Source organism: Limulus polyphemus, unplaced genomic scaffold (assembly GCF_000517525.1).
Source record: "Limulus polyphemus unplaced genomic scaffold, Limulus_polyphemus-2.1.2 Scaffold1911, whole genome shotgun sequence".
Classification (NCBI taxonomy): Eukaryota; Metazoa; Arthropoda; class Merostomata; order Xiphosura; family Limulidae; genus Limulus; species Limulus polyphemus.
Window position 1 is genome coordinate 49,833 of NW_013667521.1, and position 8,296 is coordinate 58,128.

General features: G+C 31.9%; 1 protein-coding gene across 2 annotated transcripts in view; it reads right to left on the reverse strand.

Annotated features, from left to right (window-relative positions):
• The window catches only part of LOC106465331 (C-terminal-binding protein-like), a 60,439-nt gene that overhangs the window by 15,048 nt on the left and 37,095 nt on the right, over window positions 1-8,296 (reverse strand). The window contains exon 2 of one of the 2 annotated variants that reach the window (XM_022393194.1): window positions 1,493-1,895. The exons of the other annotated variant lie outside the window; for it this stretch is intronic. The gene's annotated coding sequence lies outside the window, so the exon portion shown is untranslated. The remainder of the gene's footprint in view (window positions 1-1,492; window positions 1,896-8,296) is intronic. 2 annotated transcript variants of the gene reach the window in all.

Genomic DNA, 8,296 nt, shown 5'->3' on the forward strand with positions numbered 1-8,296 from the left:
TATCAGATCATTCTAATTTTTCATTAACTTTTAAAAAGATTATTCTTTTTCAGTCAAACATATTTAGACCTTCTGAAATGACATTAAACACTTCACAGTGATTTTAGCATTTGCAATAAAAAAACAACAACTACAAAACCTATATTTAAAATTTATTTTAAGTGTTTACAAAATTTACAAGTTCAAACTTTTCAGCACAGAGCCACTCCCTCCTCCTTTCCCACACTAAACAAGACAGACTCACCGAGTGCCTGAACTTTATAAAGTAATAGATATAACATCTATAAATGGTTATTTTAATTTTCTTATCTGTATAACGACTTAAAAGCAAGATAATATTGAACAGAGGTAAAACACATTAGTAATTTCAATTTAAATATAAATGGAATACTAAATTATATTGAAAAAGCTAGTACATTTACTAAAGTTCACATTTCAAGTCTGTGAAAGCCACCCAACAGGGTATATATGATCTTAATGTTAAACTTTAAGATGGTAATTAATACTCTGTCCTACAACAATTAAATGTACACCAAGATGTAAACATGGTAATGAGGTCTTCTAAACCCTCCCTTTCTGTGTACTTGTATTTATGACAAATGCTACGAAGGCTATTCAACCACACTCCTAATTTTGAACTACTGACCAGAGAGGAGGCGGACAGCAAGACTATATCACTCATCGTACATGTTACAATTATAAAAAAACAAAACACACCCACAGCTTAAAGTGTAAATATTATAATAGATTCAAACCTGGCTCTGAAGTTCTGAAATCCACAAATATACTAAAGGGCCAACCCTCCCACTTATTTTATTTAATCCTCAAATAAAACCATTATAATTGGTGTGCATACAAGTTTCCCGATTATCTTGTGTTCCCTTATTCTTAATGTTTCATATACAGACGCAATCAAGCATAGATAGGATTATACACATGAGAAAAGAACTCCAAATGAGAGAAAAATAAAAAAAGTATGAATATTACAATATGTGATAAAACTAGAAAAGTGCACAATATTTCTGAATTAGGTGAATCAGTTTTTGGTTTAAAAGCATTGTAATTAATTAAACCTGCTCTACGAACTACAAAACAGTTCTATGTTATTTAATAACTTATGTATATTTGTTCTTTTTTTTTTGTCTGCTAAGCCGCTGTGGTTTCGTAGTTTTTAAATTTTTCCTTTAATAATATCAACAGGAGACACTCTTACACTATTGGCGGCAAATCCAATCATACTTTTTTCAATAAGTTGAAACGTTGCTTAATCAACATAACATTCATCAATTAATACAACAAACCTAACTTAAAACAAGGGGAAAAAAAACAGTTTCAATCAAATAGTTACTAAGCAGTTTTTTCTCTAACTAAAAACTAATTACCAAATAGTTACAGCAGCCAGAAAAATAAGCGTTTTTATATGCATTCTTGCAATCTGTTTTTATTGATATCAATAGCTAGGAAATCCCAAGACTCCTGCAGCATTACTCACCATTATTAAATATGTTCTCCCGGTAGCCATTCAACGTGAACGGTATATAAGAATAAACTAACACACGCCTTTACTATAGGCTGCCAGGATGTACAGCCTTATGCTTGAGCTATGACGATCAATAAGTATTCCTTCAAAGCATAAGTTTTGTTCCTTAGCGTCCGCTATTGTAGCGTCTATCAATATTCAGTTATTTCATTTCCAGCTCAAGCAACAGTAACGGTTTGGCTTACTCAGTGCTAGCCTCATGCAGCACTGAACAAAGAACGTCAAGGCGACTACAGCATGGTGTGGCGGCAATGTCACGAACGGGGAGGGGTGGGGGATGAGGGAGAGAATCGCATGGACGTCGTTGCGTTGGTCCGACACTTGGCGCTTCTCTAAGTGTAAAGCCCACTCACTACTAAATGAAAAAAAAAAGGAACCTTCAGAGCATCAAAGCTACTCAACGAAAACGCCAACTCAGCGAGACTATCTCGATCCTACTTCGTAACTAAATAACAATATTTGTCGACTTCAAAAATAATGATGTTCTACGTAAAAATAAAACTTGAAACAAAACACACAGAAATAACAAATTCTACGCATTTATTTAAGAATTAATTTTAACGAGAAGTCCCTTTAAACTATAAAACAAACAAAAAAAACAGTTAAAACACTACTAATTTAAAATGTTAAGTAGTTCAGTTTTAAAAGTATATTTTGTTTAAGAAACAAGACGAGCTGGCAGACAACTTGCGTAGAAAGTGGATGGACGATGTTTCAGGTCACTTTAGAGCTTCATCATGACCCGAAACATCTTCCATCTTAAAAGTAATAAATAAATAAATAATCGATGATATAAGTAAAATAAATAATAATGTGTTATTAATCCTTACCCTAGAATTTAATTCGTATATAATTTAAATAAACTTGATAATAATTATAGTTCACTCAATCAAGCTTGTTCATACCATTACAGTCATTGTCCACGAAAGGTGATAAAGTAAATATCGCCTGCACTACTTACTACGTTTGTTGTACCTTAGCCAGCTTGCTATTGAACGAAAGGCCTCGTCGGCACTGGATATGACATATAGTGTGGTTGTATTATAATATATTCTTTACTTTCAAACGTAATTTCTTTCATAGTGTTAGAAAAACACATAGGTTCAAAAAGTCTTGATAGAAATGAATAAAAACCCTATAACCCGAGCGCTTTCGTAAGGTCCACACTGTACAAGCAACATGTTATGTGTTTATTTATATATATATATATATATATAAAGAATGAGTTGCTAGTGTGACAGTGCAGTTGCTCATACGGTTTTTATTCAAACGACCCCCCCCCTCCAAAAAAAAAAAACTATCTAAAGCTAAATCAGGAAGTCTACGTTATGAATTTTTTTTTTTTGTTCCTGGAATTGGCATCTTCAATTCATTTATGACAACCTCTAAATGCATGAGCTGTTATTTATAGAGCACACCTTACTGCATTTATGAAACAGGATCCTCATAATATCCTTCAGGTTTTTTATCAATTTCAGTGCCTTTGAAATGCCTACAACAAATCTGCATATTTATTTTTGAATATCAATTTCGTACAACTATACAGTTCCCTCAACACGCCCTCATACAGTTACACGTAGAAGCTACGCTGTGTCGTGTATAATTTTAATACATATGGCACAAATTCACAGTTATTGTTATTATTTAATTTTTGCTTAGGGCCACTTAATTATAATGAACAGAAAGTCTGGGGTTGGGGTGGCGCAAACCATAAGTCAGGGTTTCCAGGAGGGCCACCATATTGGGAAAAACGCAGATAAGTAATCAAATAACATACAAATCACTTATAACATATTAAAGAAAAAAATATCACCCACGATTTATTGTAATTTTACAACACTTTATTAATTACAGAAAAACCGAAGGGGATAAATACTGTAAGATTTAGTCAAAATATCTCGTAGAAGTCGTTATACACTGTACTTTGATGAGGGACTACGAATAACTTAAATTTATTTTAACAGAACCCCGTCAATAAAATAGCTACTTAATTCACTAGGAATAATATATCATTTATTACGTTACTTACGTTCTAAGAAAATAAGTACGTCAAATCAGGAATTATCTTAAGTACAAACCAGATAAAGCAACACAATATTAACTAATTCATTATAAATATTTACACTAATAAAATTGTTGTATTAAAAATATATTAAATTATTAAAATTTAAAAAAATCTACAAAGGAAACGAATATTTTAAATAACATTTCAAATATCGCGTGTTCAGTTTTTGAAGTTCTTGTTCAGTAGAGCTTCCAGAAATACGATAAAATATCGCTATCCATTATAAATAATTATGATGGTGTGTTTTTTTTTTTTTACATGTAACTCCAGTAAGCTTATGTGTAAGCCGACATATTTTCACGTATATCATACTTGTATACCACTCAGTTCTACTTTCTAGTTTTTCACGACTATCACATGACAGTTACTTTTGTAAGATGCAAATGTTATCAATACTCCTATTTTAAAAGCTGATATGCTCTCTGTAAAACAATTCAAGATAACAATGGTGAAATTATCAATTTTTGACATTCGTTAATCCATATGCAAAAACAACCTTGATCTCGAGCGTGCGTTAAAACTCAACCGGATCTGAACACGCCGAAACGTGCATACCGAAATGTATTTATTCTCAGACTGTCTGGTTAGCCAGCTTTACTTAGTTTAAATATGACGTCACAGCAGAGTTGATACACGTATAACCTATGGTGGCTACACTTGACACACTGGCTGAAACAAGCTTCACCCTTCCACGTACAAGAGCAGGTGAGACTGTCGACTGCTTTCTCTATTTTACGTATGACTGCAGCTTCGCCAAGTGATTTGCGCACCTTTTACTCCCTAGTGGTAGCCATGGCTGTACAAGGCTTGGAAGGTCAATGGACTATGGAACCGTCGATGGTCGTCATGCGATAAAAGTACACTGGCAAAGAAAACAAGCAACCTCCTATGACTGCATCTGATCACTGAACAGCGAGCACACACACACACAGTAACAACTGTATTTTAAAGGCCTATGAATCACAAACTTATCTACATATGGTCTTATATTCACATCTGTTTCACACAAATGAAACATTGAAGTTTATGCTGGTGTCTAAATTTTGCCTACTCATTTCAACACACTAAGTTGCAAAAACACACAACAAATATATATCTTTTCAACATCAAAATATTAAGAATTTTTCATTTTCTTTTGAGGGTTGAAAATACAAAACAAACGTAACAAACGGCTTACTTTTTGATTTACTGGAGCCATGGCGTTTATCCAACAAAGATGAATTTAAAATTTGGCCTGGAAGCGAACTAGGATTATAAATTTAAGGCTGTTTTTATTCTACGATATATCAAGACATAAGTTATTGTGTTCATGGGATAGCTTTTCTGAACATTCGCGCTGTTACTGGGAGCATTTCACAATGTAGAAACATTCTCTCTCTCTCTCTCTCCCCAATGTACTTTATAGAACCAATTAATTATCGACAACAGCGGGGTTATACACACTGATAACTCAATGCATTATAATCATGATTTCTTTGTGACATTGCATACCCCCTCGTTAAACCATTGCATTAAATTAGCTATATTAATTAGTATATTATTTTTTTAGTTCGATCTATGTAAGTAACTTGGTTTGATTAGTGATTCATAAAACGAAACCTTTGTCTTAAAATAATGTTACGAGTAGGCCTAACGCCAAACTCAAGGTCATCACATCAATAATTAAACATTACAATGCAAAGCGTCAATAAAAATATTTGGCTATTCTGGTATACAACGAAATTTATATACAATCTTCAACATTTATTTGTACAGGAGATCATTAGGCTTACTTAATACAAATAGTTTTAAAACTCCTTATTAATCTATCTATAATACTCAACCTTGATTTTTATTACTTTTACACTTCTTTTTACTATTAACAATGTCTCATTGTATTTCAAACATAAATTACTACATTTAATCAATACTTCAAATCTATATACTTTTTTATGTTGGTAAATATGTTTGTTCAAGAAACGTTAATCTTGCACTTAAACATTTGTTGCAACAGTTTCTGTTTAATTGTTTGGTAAAAATTACGTAAAAGTTCAGTCCACTTAATTTAAAAAAAGGGTTTAATTTCTTTAACTGAAAGTTGTAAACTTAAACGATTTCATGAACTAACGATAATCAAGCGATAGGCCTAACTCACAAACAAAATTTAATAGTCTCTTGTTAAATTTCTTCTATTTACAGCAGAAACTCAAAAATATACAGCACTCGCTAACTCGGTAATCGATCGATAACTGTAACAGACTCACTAACTAACTCAGTGTCTGATCAAAGAGTCAACAACTCTCTGGTCTTTTTATTATTATACAGTATACTCTCCTAAAAGAATCTTTAAAATCTCTAGACGTCACAGATCATTACACAACTATAAATTACAATATTAAAACATAGTTTTCAATAAATTTTAACCACTCTTTCCGTTTCTTGATATGTCTAAATCACGAGTCTAAGTAAATTACATTTATTTTTCTCAAATCCAACTACTTAAACTTTTGAAGATGTGTACATTTCAATAGTACATGTGTATTGTGGATTAAAACTGGTATTGCTTTCTTGATGTTACCCTGCTTCTTTGATCGGATCAGGTGTATTTGCCTTTTAAAAACATAGACGTCATAAAAGAAAAGAAGCGGAGATGCAAAATTGTAATTTGTTGTGCATAATTACAATATTATTCAAATTATTATTTGCAAAAATTCAAACCGTAACTATACATACAAACATTCACAAATTAAATCAGACCATTAGTGGCACACAAAACTCTCTTCTCAGCTGGAGGTATTAGGCCTTGTAATGTACAACTTATTATAATATTTTTGCCATTTTAATTGAAATACAGCAATCATAAACGTAAAACTTCGAACCAAATTCTGTTTTATTCTTAAGTACAATATTCCGAAAGTTCTTACCATACTGATAGAAGTTAGTACATTTAATTTTTTAAGATCTACGAAAAGAATACTCTACCCAGACATTTTCTTTAAATAAAAAATATCTTAAAGTACTATAAGCAAAGTCTGTTGACAACAAAATGACTAAAGGAAGCCTAACGTTCGAATCTAAAAATCACCTTATTTAACAATACTGTCAAAAAGTGACAAAATTATACCAGACCTACGGACGAGATGACTGGCCTTAGAGAAATCAGTCTTAAAGCCATCCCTACAGTGGATGAGATACACTTACAAAATGGAAGTTTGAAATCAGTACCGCACTGAAGCAGAACGAGTCTTTTTTAATTTTGATTTTTGATGGCAAGTATATGGAAAACGTTCTTTCTAACGATACGTTTATCCAATTCTGTAGATGGCGTGACTGAACAGATACAGATAAAAAAAATTTCCGTCCAATGTATTTATATAACTATATTTACATTTAAAACATTTGGGGAATCTGGAACGAAGAAAACGGTACCGAATGGACACGTGCGTAACATGAACAAAAAGAAACAAGTTATCGTTCCAGACATTTGACGTTATTTTCTCACATAAAACATGTTTCGTATAAGTTAAAAGAGTGCAATTTAAATCTAAAAGTACATATGTTAGTAACGTTATATATTAATTAACTTGTGATCAAAGCACGCTACCTACATAGCTCGTAACTAAATATAAACCCGGAGAAGTATAATTAAATAACTATATTTTTCTTCAAAATTCAAGTACGTTGTTAGTGTTAAGTATATTCAATGAGTCTTTAGGCTATCTGTTCTGTGTCCACCGAGGGGGCTAAAAACGTTTTTTAATACACTTCTTTACAGTTATGAAATTGAAAAAATAAACAATCTTGTTTATCAGTTTTACTGGTAAAATAATTAAAATGCATTAACGAGAAACTACTTGTGTTTATGTAAAAATTTACTAAATGTGGCCAACACAGGTATCGAACCCGCATTTTTAGCGTTATAAGCCGTCAGGCTTAATAGTGACCCATCGGAGGGCCCGTTATTAAACCATATTTTTTATAAAGATGTAAAAACTGTAAAATGTTGCGAGATTGAGAAAAAAAAAAAAATTTCAATTGTCATCATGTTAACGCTTTTTGCTTGCGAAAAGTGATTATAACCAGCTATATTTTTCATAAGGAAAATACCAGTAGGTTTAACGTACTTATAAACACTAAATTATTTATTCGGTCACTAAAGGTGTTTTAGATATGTGTAATAGTATTTCAACTACACTCTTTTTCTACGAAAACCCCTAAAGTACCGTTTAAATAATGTAATGCTTATAAATGCAATAGGCCTAATACGAATACTATTGTCTTATGACGAATATAATTGATTAAAATCAAGCTTCGCCCGCAAAAGGCGTTCTTACCGCAACAACTGTTATCCTAACAGATGGCTTGAATGACTAGCGTGTTGAACATTATTGCGTTTATTGTATCTCAGCCAAAAAAAAAAAAAAAACGTATTGGACGAAACACCTCGTTGGCAATGGATTTGGCGAACATAGTACGGTGTAATACTATTTATTAAACACTATCCTTCTTTGTGAAGAACCGAAGAGAACGACTGATTAAAGAATGTTGTGTTCAAAAAATACAATAAACCTCGTATTATTGACATTTTTATCCAATTTGAATAATTTAAAAAAAAAAAAGAATAACTGCAAAAGATGAAATTTCCTGAGCTAAACTGTATTTTAGAACATGAGACAAAATCGACCATTATTATCAATATATATATATATATA